A 16597-nucleotide genomic window follows, 5' to 3' on the forward strand; every position below is an offset into this window, starting at 1 on the left:
TAGATCCTTGCAGTCCTGAATGCATGCCTGATGGAGGACACCTGGAATAGGATGTGGACATAGGAAGATGGGGTTAACCTGGGCTGAGACTGGGCTTTTTAAGGGTGGCGTCACAGGGATGCCAGCAGAAGCCGTCACAGAGAAGCAGAGAACCAGCCTCCCGGCCCCCCAGCACCCCTGCCTGCCATGTACCTGGTAAATCCCAATAAAAGCCTGCAAAAGCCACTGAGGGCTCCAGGACTCCTCCTTTATCCGGTCTGCATGGGATCATAGAAAACCTGCACTGTGTCATTCCTGACCTTTACAATTGGCATAAGTCGGCAAGATGATCCACGCAGACGGGTATGGAGCTGTAGGGTAAGGAAAAATATCAGGCTTTTCTGCCCTCCCGCCATCAGGATAGATGAGGGAACCCTGTGATCCTGAATGCATGCCTGATGTCGGGCACCTGGAGTGGGTACACCTGGGCTAAGACTGTGCTTTTAAGGGCGGCGTCACAGGGACGCCAGGAGAAGCTGAGAAAGAAGTCGAAAAAGAAGCCGAGCAGAAGCCGAAGCAGAGATCACCGGAGAGCCCAGATAGAGTGAAGATTTGCCGTGGGCTGGGAGGACTGCCAGCCTCCTGGCCCCCCAGCACTCCTGCCTGCCATATGCCTGGTGAACCCCAATAAAAAACCTGCAAAAATCACTGAGGACTCTGACTCCTCCTTTATCCGGTCTGCATGGGATCAGAAAACCTGCTAAGTGTCGTTCCTGCCCTTACAGGAGCCCTCCGAAGACCTGGAGGGACTAAGGAGTAACAGACTGTTTGCCTGTGACAACACTGGAGGCGTCATGGTGGCACAGGAGAGGGACAAGGTTCGGGAGCTGCAGGACGAGACCTTGCGTGAAGGAAACACCGGAGAGGACCAGCCAATGACCCCTGAGGCAGCAAGAATTGTCAGAAGAGAGGACCACGATTCGGAGCTCGCCAGTGCTGATGGCAGGGAGAGGCCTAATGGACTTGGACTGATGAACTTGGGCTGACAATCCTGCCAGAAAGCGGAGGCACTTTGGCAAGTTAAGTTTTGGGGACCCTGAGGGAGGATGCTATTGTTTATACACCCCAGGAGATGGGAATCTGGGGGTGGCCAGTGGTCCTTGATGGCCATGAAAGCAGCCTGTGCATGCCCAGCAGTTAGGCAGAGGAGAAAAGCCAACTGAGAAGGCAAAAGCTAGTGCTGATGCTAAGTTTGGGAAGCCCTGAGTGGCTGCTAAGCAATAAGTAAGCTGAGGAAGGCCAGTGAGTCTCATAAAATCACCTGTGGGTGATGCCCCGCTCGTTGTTGAGTGAGGGTGAGGAGCTGAGGAACCTGTCCTTGGGGGACGGGTGGGGAACGGGTGGGGAACGTGGCTTGGGGTGGAGCCCAAGCCGAATGCAAAGTTTGTATCCAAGGATCCCCGACCCATGTGCTTGTGCAGTGGATTGGCCTGAGTGCAGGGGTCTGCGTGTTGCATTGGTGGCTATGAAAGCCGAGTGTTGGAGCGACTGCAGACAGAAACACTGAGGGTTGGGCGATTACCCCCAAAGAGTAGAGAATCCCCAATCCAGGAGTGAGTGCATCCTGGGGGTGGATGCTGTGTGTGGCTTGTAGCTGAGACTACAGCCAGAGAAGGCCAGGAAGCCTGACGGCTCCTGGTGTGTTACAGTAGATGCCGTGAGTGGTTCCCCTCCCTCGTATGAGCAGTGCCTTCAGCAGCAGATGTGGTGGCTCATCTGCTGATACCAATAATTGTCTTTTGCCACTAGGTTGGGGCCCTGCCTGGACTTACTTGTGTTCTGCTGTATTTTGTTATATTGGAATGTATTTGCTTTTGTGGGCCATGGCTGCATTGTTTATGTTTGCTAAGAAAATTGTATATAAAGATTATATGGCAGAAAACCCTGAGGGGGTGGACTGTAGGGTAAGGAAAAATGTCAGGCTTTTCTGCCCTCCTGCCATCAGGATAGATGATGGATTCGTGTGGTCCTGAATGCATGCCTGATGGCGGGCACCTGGAATAGGGTGTGGGCCTAGGTAGATGGGATTCACCTGGGCTGAGACTGGGCTTTTAAGGGTGGCGTCACAGGGACGCCAACAGACGCAGAGAAAGCCGGAGAGCCCAGACAGTGAAGACTTGCTGGGGGCTGGGTGGCCTGCCAGCCTCCTGGCCCCCCAGCACCCCTGCCTGCCATGTACCTGGTAAATCCCAATAAAAGCCTGCAAAAGCCACTGAGGGTTCCAGGACTCCTCCTTTACCCGGTCTGCATGGAATCATAGAAAACCTGCACTGTGTCATCCCTGACCTTCACAGTGAACAATACAGAAGAGACAAAGAATATAGTTTGTAAATCAAGCACCCGAAGTTACCCATCCCCTCATGGATAAAAGTCCATCCAAATGGGATTGACCCAGGGCAAGGCCTGAAAGCCTGCCACAAGTCTAAAGCATGTCCACGGGGACCCATAGAAAAGGGTCAGAAACACAGACAAGTCTGGGAGGCAAAAAGCAAAATCAAGATAAAATCTGCCATTGTTAACCTCCCCACAGGTCTCTCACCCACATCTGTTTCAACCTGTCCAGGACCAAGAAGCAAGTGCAGTTTTTTCACGTGTCTCTCTGCTCCACGTGCCTCCTCCAGGTCTACTTCCAGCTCTCCATCTTGCTTCCTTCCTACTTTAGTCTCCTCTCCAGCTTCTTCTCCCTGCTGAGATACACCCTCCCTTGGGTGGGTGTAGGGTAAGGAAAAAATGTCAGGCTTTTCTGCCCTCCCACCATCAGGATAGATGATGGATCCTTGCAGTCCTTCTGAATGCATGCCTGATGGAGGACACCTGGAATAGGGTGTGGGCAGATGTAGATAGGATTCACCTGGGCTAAGACTGGGCTTTGAAGGGCGGCATCATGAGGATGCCAGTAGAAGCCGAAAGAGAAGCTGATAAAGAAGCAGAACAGAAGCCGAGAGCCCAGATAGAATGAAGACTTGCTGGGGGCTGGGAGGCCTGCCAGCCTCCCTGCCCCCCAGCACCCTTGCCAGCTGTGAACCGGGTAAATTCCAATAAAAGCCTGCAAAAGCCACTGAGGACTCTGACTAATCCTTTACCTGGTCTGCTGGATCATAGAAAACCTGCTCAGTGGTCATTCCTGACCCTACAGTGTGGCAGGGAACCTGGAACCTCCCCATTTTCCTGGGCAGCACCCTGTTACAGACGCACAAATGGAAGGGAAACCATAGTAGCAGAAAACTGCTCAAAACCCAAAAAATAACAGTTAAAATTATATACTTAAAGGAAAAATCAACATCTACTAACTGAAATATATAAAAGAAACTCTCAAAATGCCCCATGAAGTGTAAGCACCTGCCAAGTTTTATATCATTCCCCAAACTACCTTATTCTAGGGGAAAAGGACCTGTGTTGACTTTTTTTTTTGAGGTTAACATTGGTTTACAACACTGAATATGATTCAGAGATATAGGCTCACACCCTTCAGATGTATGTTACTGTTACAGGACAAGACACATTTGCCTTTCTCCTGACCTATTTCACTTAGCATAATGCCCTCTAATTTTATCCACGTTGTTGGAAAAGTTAAGAGCTTATTTTTTAATGGCTGCGTAGTATTCCATTGTGCGGTGCAAGTGTCACATCTTTCTAATCCACTCATCTGTCTTTGGGCACTTTGGTTGTCTCCATAGCTGGGTTATTGTAAATAGTGCTGCAGTGAACATAGTGTTTTTGCATTCTTCAGATAGATATTGTAGTGGAGAGAAATATCGGGGTATGGTTGAAGGCTCAAGGTTGAAATAATTCATCACAGATGATGGAGGAAAGGAGATACAAAGTCAAGAAACTAATGCACACAGGAGTTAGGGGTAGAGGGGATTAGCGTAATCCATTAACCCCATTATAGAAACCAAGACCCTTAGGCATCAATGTCTAGATCAGGAGGCACGACACCCAGAAACTATCAGACTGCTATAGGGAGTGTCAGGGGCACAACCCATCCACCCACAAAGATGAGCCCCTCCCTGAAGATGATCAAATCTAACACTGCCCCCACAACGGGGCAGCACTCAGTCTGCCCACCTGTGACTATGCAGGTACTTCTTTTCACCAACTCTCTCCCTCCACAGGGCAACAGCTTCCTGTCTGCCCGTCACCTGCGCGATGCTGGGACTTCTCTTCACTACCTCCCTGAGGCAAGGCAGCTCTCCTCAAGGCCACCCGCTTGCAACCATACAGGCCTCTCTCAGCAAACCTTTGGGGCAGTTCTTCCTGCCCGCTTGTGTCTATGCAAGTGTCTTTTACTGAGCTATCCCTTTTCTAATAAACCTTCTCTTTAATATAACTGCCGTCTCTGTCTCATGGAGAAGCTCACTTGGGAAAAACTCTGCGTCCTGCTGAAACCGGAACTCTGGTGAAACCTTTCCCAGAGTGAACCCAAGGACCGCACACTCCAAACCCACTGACTCTGTTATAGAGCAACCCCGATATTAAACGGGTTCCTGGCTGTGGGTCCTCACCCGCGCGCTTTAAAGGGACTTATGAATACTCTACTACAGACACACGCAAAAGGGTTAATAAAAGGTTTATTTACAAGAGAAAAAGAAATAAGGAAAATGTACAACTCAGGGAGAAAGTAGGGAAATAAAGTCTTTAATGCGTCCTACCCGATCCGACGACCTGGAAACCCAAAGTCACTCTCAGAGCTGGCCGCACGCTGCGAGCTGGCCGAGAGCCCAAAACTGGAGAGCCCCCAAAGCCCACGTGTCTGCCTTTTGTATCCACCTGGCTGCTTAACCCCACCCTCAGGTCCCAGCCACCTTCCCTTTGGTGGTGATGGGATTTGGAGTTCCCAGTGTCTTTGGCTTTGACCTGGGGTGGGGGTGGAGTCCACAAAGCCTATATGGAATTTGCTTTGGGACATCCTTTTCCCCCTAACAACTCCAAAAAACTACATCAAGAGACAGTGGAAAACATAAAAGGTAGATTTACTGAAATACACTCCTAAAAGAAGCAGAAGAGGCCTGTGCTTAAAGAAGGATTTGAGGCTATTTTTTACACTGTTTGCACAGGCTTTCTAACTTGAAGCTCCAGTTTGCACCAGTTATCTGCTGGTCTTGTTAGGGGGAAATGATGTCCTGAGCTAATCCCATGCAGGCTTTGTGGACCCCACCCCCACTCCAGACTAAAGCCATCAAGACATTGGGAAAGACAAATCCCATCACCACCAAGGGAGGGTGGCTGGGACCTGAGGGTGGAGTTGGGCAGCCAGGTTGGATATAAAAACCAGACACGTGGGTCTTGGGGTCTCTCGGGCTCGCTATCGCTCACCTCCTGGCTTCACCGCTCCTGGCTGGCAGCCAGCTCTCAGAGTGCCATTTTGTGATTCCTGATCCGCGGATCAGGTAGGACTTATTTAAAACTTTGTCTCCCACTTTTCTCCCTGAGCTGTACATTTCCTCATTTCCCCTTCCCTTGTAAATAAACCTTTTATTAACCTTTCGCGTGTGCCTGCAGTAGAGCATTGATAAGTCCTTTTAAGCGCGCGGGTGAGGACCCACAGTCAGGCACCCCATTTTGTATTGGGGTTGCTCTACAATAGTCTGGCTGGTCTTGGGCACTCACTCACCTTTGACACAGAAGTGTCCTGGCCTCTGCATCTGCAAGCCAGGAACTGGGCTGTTTTTTCTGGTCTTGGTGTTAGGTTTTAGGGCTTTGTCCCCAAGGCAAACTTATCAATTCCCTTATCTAGTCAAATCTCCCAACCCTGCCTGCTGGGCAAGGAGTTGGGGCTACATTTGTAACCTTGCTAAATTGTACCCCAATAGATACCTATGTGTAGAATTGCTGGATGATATTATATATCTATTTTCAATATTTAGTATGAAATATTGAATATTATATAATAATACAAAGTCTCCATACTATTTTCCAAATAGTTCAGCCAGTCTACTTTCCCACCAACAGTGTATGAGGCTTTCTTTTTCTCTACATCCTCCCCAACATTTGTTGGCTCTAAATTCCACCTATGCCTCTCCATGTATGTTCTCTTGTAAGTCTTAAGCTTTTAAGTGTTTAAATTAGAAGTCATTCTAACTTCATCTGGACTCCCATTACTACTTATTATCCTTTTTATTCATTTTATTGATTACCTATTGATTTCCCTGCAGGAGATACTCTAACAATTTTCCACTCTTGAAAGTCACCCTTGACCTTACTCTGATCAGCCATCATGCCAACTTCTTAATGTGGAAGTCATTCAGCTCTCCTAACTTCCCTTCTGTCCTAAAAAATATTTTCCCATATTCTTTCTTATCTTAATCCCTCAGAAAATAGTCTGCTCCACTCCATTCATTGATGCTCTTAACCCATTTCACCTTTTATTATTGAAATGTTCAGGGCTATGAATCTTTTTTTTTTTTTATAAAATCTTTTTTTTTTTTAAAGAGGCATGTATTATTTATTTATTTGCTTGTTTGTTTATACATGCACTGGGTACAGTCAGAAGCGCGGGAGGGTGAGAGAATTCACCAGAGCCAGAGCTGGGAGCACAGCAGGCAGAAGGACCGAAGTACATTGCTGAGGGGAGCAGCGGGTGGCAGGAGAGGTCTGAATCTTTAAGACAAAATTTTCCACAACCCTCACCAGAGCTGCTTTGAGGGTGGGTCCCTGTACCATCCATATTAGCTTTACTTGAGTACTTACTTGATAAAAATGCAAATTGTTTGGCCCTAAGGGAATGGAAAACTCTGGGAGTGAGACCCCTGCATTTTAACAAGTCCTCAGTGACTGCAATGTTGGCAAAATGAAGATTCATTTGCCTTAAAGTTACTTACCTTTCACAAACTTATTGAAAAATCAACAATTGTTTCTTTTTTTCCCCCTACCAAACTTTCATGCCTTAATCTTTTTCAATTTGATTTCTGTTCACCATCATTTGACTTTACAGGTTGACTTTGTGAGTGAGAATGGGAATAATTTTAAGGATGTCTGCAATCAAATTTAGGGTTGACTGCTGGGTTGTTCGTGGAAAATTTCTGAGAATGACCCAGGGATATTTACTCTCTCCCTCCATTTCTCATGCACATGAGCATGGGTTTCATGATGCTCACTGTAACCCTGTTCTGGTCCTCCTTCCTACCATGAGCATCTCCTGGTGCATGTTCTGTGATCTTAAGAAGGTTGACCTTCTTTTCAGTTCCCTCAGCTTCACCATTGTTAAGTGCGGGCTTGAAGAAAAAGGTGCCCTCCCCAGTGCCAGTGCCTAGCCCTGAGTTTCTCTCTGATATTGCTGAGGTGTGTCTCAGAGCTTCTCCCATGTTATCTACTGGTCTGTGTGTGTGGGGGGGGGACAGGTTGTTTGTTTTATATTAAGCTTCTTATCAAAGTTATGTAAAAGTGGAAATCTACTATTAGGTGCATATGCTGCAAATGTTATGAATATATTTACATATCATAAATATGTAAAATATCCTAAATTTGTTTTGTCCCTCCAGCCTGCAAGTCCACCCTGCAGGTTTTGGACTTGCATTCAGTTATGTGAGATTACATATATTATATATATATATATATATATATATATATATATAATATACACACATATATAATATAGTTTTATTTTATTATAGTTTTATTATATATAGTTTTTTTTAATTTCCCCTCCCACAATCATCTTTTGCATCACCTTATTACTATCCCATGCCCTTCCTCTTAACTTCAAAGACTTCAAGATACTTGTTGATATCCAATAGTTTTGGTTTTTTAAAAATATTTATTTATTTATGGATACAAGAGTGAGGTACAGGCCAGAGGTGCTGGGGGCAGGGGGCATGAGAGGAATCACTGGAGACAGAGCAGAGAGGGGAACAGGCAGATGAATCTATTAAAATACACTGCTGAGGGGAGCAGCAGGCAAGCCAGGAGAGGTCTGCTTTGCCATGTGTATCAGCTCCCTGGCCAGGGTTTGAACAAGCATTACAGATAGCTTCATAGTACTGAGACTTAACCCCTTGCACCACCAGGGGTTGATGTCCAATAGTTTTGAAAGGTGCTTTATGTTGTCAAATTGTCTATTATATGAATGCCCAATATTTGTTTTTATTGCTGACTTGATTTACTACGTATATTTTTTAAATTCCTTCTATTTTGTTGAAAATGACTATTTTATTATTTCTTGTGCCTATCTAATATTCCATGGTCTATATGTTTTTCATCTTTTTGATCCACTCATCCACTGAAGAAAATTAAGGCTCATTCTATGTCCTACATTTTGCAAATAATGCTGCTGTGAATACCGTACCACATATTTGCTTTTTGTTGATGATTTCATGTTCCATGGATATATGCCCAAGAGTGGGACTGCCAGATTGTATGGCATTTTTATTTTTAATTATTTTAGGTAAATTTAGATTGCTTTCCATATTGATGTCACCAGTTTACATTATACCAGCAGTGAAATAGTGTTCCATATTCTCTAGGTCCTCTCCAACATGTGTTACTGGAGGGTTTTTGACATGTGTTATTTTTTTTTTAAGATTTATTTATTTTATTTATATAAGCACTGGGTACAGTCAGAAGCACGGGAGGGTGAGAGAATTCACCTGAGCCAGAGCGGGGAGCAGAACAGACAGACCTATGAAATACACTGCTGAGGAGAATAGCGGGCAGGGCAGGAGAGGTCTGCCCACCATGTGGGACCCTCGCTGGTGGCCAGGGATCAAATTGGCGCTGCAGAGGCTGAGGGAAGCTTCGCAGCCCAGTACTCAACCACTGTGTCACTGGGGAGGCTCCACATGTGTTATTCTTAAAGTGTAACAGGAACCTAGGGGCCATGGGCTATTATGGGCTTTGTTGAGGCCTGAATCAATGATTTGGGCTTGATGGAGCCAGCCAATGTTGCGGGCCATGGCCCCTGAGTCCTGTGGCATTAGCCTGGGCTATGCTGCGGCAGCCCCTAGACCAGTCTGGTGTGCTCCAGCAGCAGTGGTGACAGTGGTTTCCTCTCCCTGCCTTGACACAAGCTAGCTGTAAGGTTTTAGCAACTTAAAGCAGTGCCAAGGTAGGGGACAGGTTACTGTTTGTGGGTTCCCACCCATGCACTCATAATTGCAAGACATGATGACTCAGGCCCAGGGTGCAACATCAGGGTTTATTAATAAGTGGGAGATGGCAAAAAAGGAAAGAATTTCTAAAGTCAAAAAATGGCCAGCTGTACTTCCCCAGATACTATCTGCAGTGTCTGGTAGTCCAAAATAAAGGCTGCTTGTGCAAAATGGTGCTGTCCCCTGGATGAGAGCCTGGAGCTGGTGACATACCGCTGAGCAGTGGACCACAATCCAACTCATGGTGGCAGCTGGAAATGATCAGATGTTAGGGCTGATGAGGTGGCACTGCAGCAGCCAACAGTAGAAAAAAAATTAAAAAATGGACAGAAGATGTAAAAAGTCACTTCTCCAAAGAAGTCATTCAGATTACCAACAGGCAGATGAAAATATGTTCAAGGTCACAATTGTCAGGGAAATGCAAATCAAAATCACAATGAGATACCACTGGACACCTGTGAGAATGGTCCACACCAAAAAAGCTCAGAAACAATAAATGTTATTGAGGGTATGGAAAAAAAGAAACCCTCCTACACTGTTGGTGGGCAAGTAGACTGGTCGAGCCCCTACAAAGAACAATGTGGAGGTTTGTCAAAAGATTAAAAATGAATCTACCTATGGTCCAAAAATTCTACTCTTAAGTATCTACAGGAATAATAAAAAATCACTAATTCAAAGGTATATATGCCGTTCCTATGTTTATTGCCACAATATTCACAAGAGCCAAGTTATGGAAAAACCTAAATGCCCATGAATACAGCAGTACATTAAGAAGATGTGATATATACACACCATGGAATACTACTCAACTATAAAGAAAGATGAACTCTTGTCATTTGTGACAACAAGAATGCAAATGGAGGGGAATGTGCTAAGTGAAATAAGTCAGAAGAAAAATAATGGATGACTTCATTCATACATGGAATATAGAGAAAACAGAACAATCAACAACAGAACACAAAGGAAATGACAAAACTAAACCAAAATAAACCCTACAAATTTACTACAGAATTTCTTTTACCTTTCTGTTATGTTGATTTCTAGGTGTTTGATTCTTTTTGAAAAATCATAAGTGGAGTTAATTTCAAAAAAATTTTGCTTTTTTGTATATAAAAAAACTATGGATTTTTGTATATTGATTTTGAGCCTGCCACTTTGCTGTATTCATTTATTGTTTCAAATAGCTTCTTGATGGAGTAATATATATATATATTTAACATCATCTGCAAATAGTGACAGTTTCACTTCTTTTCCTATTTGGATTCCCTTTATTTTCTGTGTTTGTCTGATAGCCCTGGATAAAACCTCTAATACTGTATTAGATAAAAGTAGTGACAATGGGAATCTTTGTCTTGTGCGTGATCCTACAGGGAAAGATTTCAGTTTTTCACTATTGGGTATCATACTGGCTGTTGGTTTGTGATATATGGCCTTTTATCATATATATGGTCATTTGTCATATTTTAGAGATTTTAGAGATTTATTTATTTATGTATACAAGAACTGGGATGCAAAACAGAGGTGCAGGGGGTGAGAGGATTCACCAGAGACAGAGTGGGGAACAGAACAGGCAGATGTACTGAAATACACGCTGAAGGGAGCAGCTGGCAAGATAGGAGAGGTCTGTGCCATGTGGGTTGCTCCTGGCATGCGGGGGATTGAACTTGTGCTGAAGTGGCTGCAGATAGCTTGAGGGCACAGTCTGTAACCCCTGTGCCACCAGGGAGGCCCTAATTTTGTCTTTACTTTTGTTGATATGTGTTTGTTACGCTATTTATACCTGTTAAACTACTCTCGTATTTCTGTAATGAATCTCACTTAATCACTTAATCCTTGTGATACACTGTTGAATTCAATTTGCTAGTAATTTGTTGAAAATTTTTGCATTGATGCACATCATCATTGATGCATTTGGTCTATAATTTTTGGTCTATAATTTTCCTGTGCTGGTTATCTGATTTTGATATTAAGTTTATGTTGGAATCATAAAATGTATTAGGGAAGATTCCTTTTGCATGTTTTTAATTTTTTTGTTTTTTCTTTTATTGAGGTAACATTGGTTTATAACATTGTGTATACACCTTTTTATTTTTGAGGTAACATTGTTTGTATTTTGGAAAGTATAGTATCATTCCCTTCAAGTGTTATTACTATAGTGCACCCATCAGCAAAGTATCCATATTCCATTTCCACAGTTCCTTGTGACCCTCCCCTTATTATTATAACCCTTCACCCTCTCCATCTGAATCTCTTAGTTCTAAGGACAGTTTTCAAGGACTAGTTTTTAATTTTGGATTTATCTGCTGTAGGGGCAGGAAGGGCACAGAGCAGGTTATCTATGATCCGGCAGACAGGTAAAGGAGAGTCTTGGGAGCCCTTGGTGGCTTTCTCAGGCTTTTACTGAGCTTTACATGCATCACAGCAACCAGGTACATGGCAGGCAGGGGTGCCGGTGGGCCAGGAGCCTGGCAGGCCTCCAAGCCACTAGCAAGTCTTCACTCTGGGCTTCTCTGGCCTCTTTCTCCCTTTCTCTCTCCTACCTCTTTCCTGCTTCTGCTTCTCTTGGTGACTGTCTCAATACCCCTGCCATGGCCCACAGAAGTAAACAAGACAGCTTACAACAAAGTAACAGCTGCAGGTGCCCCATCAGGCAGGGCAATCCTAATGGTGGGAGGGCAGAAAAGCCTGAAAAACCATTTACCCTACAGTCCACACCCTCAGGGTTTTCTGCTATATAATCTATATACAAGTATATACAAGGTTCCTTTAACAAACACAAACGCAGCAGCCCTGGCCCACAAATGAAAGTATAACAGAATAATGAAATGATACAGCAGAACACAAGTAAGTCCAGGCAGGGCACCAACCTAGTGGCAAAAGACAATTATTGGCACCAGCAGAAGAGCCACCACTTCTGCCACCGAAGGCACTGCTCATGCAATCAGGGAACCATTCAGGCATCTGCCGTCACACACCAGGAGCCATCAGGCTTCCTGACCTTCTCTGGCTGTTGTGTAGGCCACAAGCCACACACTGCATCCACCCCAGGATGCACTCACTCTTGGACTGGCAATTCTGTGCTCTTTGGGAGTAATCGCCCAATCCTCAGGGTTTTCTGTCCGCAGTCACTCCAACACTGGGCTTTCATAGCCACCAATGTGACACGGAGACCCCTGCACTCAGGCCAACCCACTGCACAAGTGCATGGGATGGGGATCCGTGGATACAAGCTCCACATGCGGCCTCTCTTGGGCCCCCTCTTCGGCTGTGGGCTCCACCACAAGCCATCTTCCCCAGCCGTCCCCCAAGGATGGGTTCCTCAACTCCTCACCCTCACTCAACAGTGAGCAGGGCAGCACCCACAGGTGATTTTAAGAGACTCACTGGCCTTCCTTAGCATACTTAGGCTGCTTAACAGCTGCTCAGAAATTCCAAATCTCAGCACCAATGTTTGCCTTTCTAAGTTGGCTTTTTTCCTCTGCCTAGCTGCTGGTCAGTACACAGGCTGCTTTTGGCCACCATGGCCCATTGGCCACCCCCAGATTCCCATCTCCTAGGGTGTACAAACAATACCATCCTCCCCCAGGGTCCCCAAAACATAACATTACCCTGCCAAAGTTCTCCGCCTTCTGGCGGGATTATAAGTCCAAGTCCATCAGGCTTTTCCTGCGTCAGCACTGGGCGCGCTCCGAATCATGGTCCTTCGTTCCCCAGTGATTCTGCTTCCTCAGCTGTCTCCTCCTCCACTTGAGGTCTCGTCCTGCAGCTCCCGGACCTTGTCCACCTGCAGCATCCTTAGCTCTTCCTGCAGCTCATGAACTCTGGTCACCACCTGTGCTGCCATGGCACATCCAGCGTTTTCACAGGCAAACACAGTCTATTACTCTGCAGTCCCTCCTGAGATCTTCAGAGGGCTCCATACTCGTCTGCATTGAATCCATTCTGCCAACTTAACGCCAATTGTAGTGACAGGATAGGCACAGTGCAGATTATCTATGATCCAGCAGACAGGTAAAGGAGAGTCCTGGAGCCCTCGGTGGCTTTCTCAGGCTTTTATTGAGCTTTACGTGCATCGCAGCAACCAGGTACATGGCAGGCAAGGGTGCCAGGGCGCCAGGAGCCCATAAGGCCTCCAAGCCCCCAGCAAGTCTTCACTCTGGGCTTCTCTGGCCTTCTTTCTTGGCTTCTCTCTCCTGCCTCTTTCCTGCTTCTGCTTCTTTTAGTGACTATCTCAATACTCTTCCCATGGTCCACAGAAGTAAAAATGTCTGTTAGCAACAATGTAACAACTGCAGATGCCCCATCAGGTGGGGAAATCCTAACGGTGGGAGAGCAGAAAGCCTGAAAAACCATTTACCCTACATCTGCCCATTTGTTTGTTTTCTCTATAGTCCATATATGAGCTGCACTATCCAGTATATACTCCTCTCCTTCTGTTTTATTTTGCTTAAGAACTTCTAGCTCTGTCCATGTTGCCACAAGTGGCAATTAGGTTGTCTCCAAGGCTTGAATGTTATTGTAAATAGTGGCACTATGAATATGCAAATGCAAGTTTTCCTTTGAATTAATGTTCTTGTATTCTTTGGGTGGATAACTAGGCGTAGAATTGCTGGCTTATATGACAAATCTATTTTTAATATTTTGAGAAAAGTGCTAAATGTTTTCCACAGGGTCTGCAGTCTACATTCCCACCAGCAGTATAAGAGGGTTCCTTCTTTTTTTTCCACATCCTTCCCAGCACATGTTATTTATTTATTTTTTTAAATATGGGCCAGTCTCACAAGAGTGAGGTGGTCTCTCACTGTGGTTTTGATTTGCATTTACATGACAATAAAGTGATGTTGAATTTATTTTCATGTGCCTGTTGGCCACCTGCATGTGTTCTTTGGAGTAGTGCCTGTTTAGCTCCTTTGCCCCATTTTTTTATTGAGTTATTTGGGTTTTTTTTTTGGTTGAGTTGTGTAAATAATTTGTAGATATTTGATACCAGCCCCTGTCAGCTGTATGGTGTTCAAATATTTTCTCCCATTCAGTAGGGTGTCTTTTCATTTTAGTTATGGTTATTTTCACTGTGCAGAAGCTTTTCTGTTTGATGTACTCCCAATTGTTTATATTGCCTCTTGCTTTCCTTGTAAGAAACAAATTTGCAAAGACATCACTAAGCTTATGTCATGAATTGCTTTGCCTGTTTTCTTCTATGTATTTTTTAGTTTCAGTTGTTATATGTAAGTCTTTTTTACATTTTGAAGTGATTTTGTGTGTATGGTATGGGATAATGGCCTTTTTCATTCTTTTGCTTGTGGATGTGCAGTTTTGTCAATACCATTTATTGAAAAGACTTTCCTTGTTCCAGTGTATACTCTTGCTCTCTTTTTAGAAGATTAACTCTCCATATAGATGTGAGTCTATTTCTGGGCCCTTGATTCTTTTCCATTTCTCTGTGTGTATTTGTTCCAGTGCCATTCTATTTGTTATTATAGCTTTATAGTATAGTTTGAAGTATGGCAGTGTGATGTTGCTATTTTCCCTCTTTTTTCCTTGAATTTCTTTGCTTATTTCGGGCCTTTTGTGGTTCCATAGAAATTTCAGAAATGTTTGTTTTATTTATTTGAAGTATGTCATTGAAATTTTGAAAAGGACTCCAGTTAATCCATATATCAAATTGGGTAGAATGGCTATTTTGATAATACCAATCCTTCCAAATCCATGAATAGTGTATATCATTCCATTTCTTTGTGTCTACTCAAGAAAAAATGATAACAATGACACAAACTTCCAGAGTTTATGGGACATAGCAAAAGCAGGACTAGGCAGGAAGTATATAGCAATACCGGACCATATCAATAAACAAGAAAAAACTCAAATAAATAACCTTATCACTCTCCTCAGGGAACTAGAAAAAACAATAAACAAAATCAAAGGCCAGTAGAAGAAAATAAGTAATAAAAATTAGACTAGAAAAAAAGAAATAAAAATGAGAGTCTACAAAAGATGGTTCTTTGAAAAATAAACAAAATAGATAAACCTATATTTAACCTCACTAAAAAATAAGAGAAAAATCAAATAAATGGGATCATGAATGAGGAGTAGTTATAACATACACTGCAGTAATTCAGAGGATAATAAGTCTATTGTGGCCATTTATATACTACAAATTCAATTACCTGGAAAAGATGGACAAATTTCTGAATCATACAAGCATTCAAAACTGAATAAGGAAGAAATAATAAACCTGAACAGATCAACCACAAAGGAACTGAAACAGTAATCAAAACTCTCCCCCAAAAAACAAAATTTTAAGACCAGAAGACCTCAGAAATGAAGTCTACCAAGTCTTCAAAGATGAACTAATACCTGTCCTACTCAAACTCCAAAAATTTGAGAAAGAAGGAATGCATCTAATCACATTTTCTAAAGTCAACATTAATACCAAAACCAAACAAACACACATAGGAAAAAAAAAAAAAAAAAAAAAAAAAACTACAGATCAGTTTCCCTAATGAACACAAATGCAAAATTCCTCACTAAATTATTAGCAAAATTATTGCAACAATGCATTAAAAGGATTAAACACCATGAACAAATGGGATTTATACTAGGGACACAAGGATAGTTCAATATCTGAAAATCAATCAATATAATTCTCCACATCAAGAATAAGAAAGGTGATCATATCAATAAAAGTCCAGAAATCAATTTATAAAAGAGTCAACATAATTTATGATGAATACCCTACAAAAACTGTGAATAAATAAATAATATATATTGACATAATAATAGCTATATATGACAAACCCACAGCTAACATCATTCTCAATGGTGATAAAATGAAAGCTTTTGCGCTCAGATCAGGGATGTCTGCTCTAACCACTCAACATAGCATTGAAAGTCCTAACTAGAGCAATTAGGCAAGAGAAGGATTAAAAAAGGATTAAAAAAGGAAACCAAATAGGAAAGCAAACTACTGTTATATGCAAATTATATGATAAAATACATAGAGAAACCCAGAGACGCCACTGAAACAATAAATCAGTTCAGTGAAGTGGCAAGTTACAAAATCAATACACAAAAGTCAGTTAACTTTCATATGTAAACAATAAGATAAAAGAGAAGGAGATTAAGAAAATTACCTGATTTACAGTCACTCCAAAAAAACTACATATTTAGAAATAACAAAGGAAGTGAAGGATTTATGTAAAGAAAACAATAAGACATTGTTAAAAGAAACATTTATATTTATTACATGTTTTATATATTTTTTAAATATAAGGGGCTTTTTTTTTTTCTTTTTTTTAATTGAGGTAACATGGTTTACAAACTTGTTTGTGATTTAGAGGTATAGGATCTTCCCCTTCAGGTGTTTTTACCACATCACACCTCCCACCAAAAGCCAGGTGGGCATTTGTTCTTTAAAAGTTTGGTAAAATTGGGGTCTTCCAGGTGGTGCAAGGAGTTAAGATGCAGCATTGTGA

Source organism: Talpa occidentalis, unplaced genomic scaffold (genome assembly GCF_014898055.3).
Source record: "Talpa occidentalis isolate TD23 unplaced genomic scaffold, MPIMG_talOcc4v2.1 talOcc4.15, whole genome shotgun sequence".
NCBI classification, from domain to species: Eukaryota; Metazoa; Chordata; class Mammalia; order Eulipotyphla; family Talpidae; genus Talpa; species Talpa occidentalis.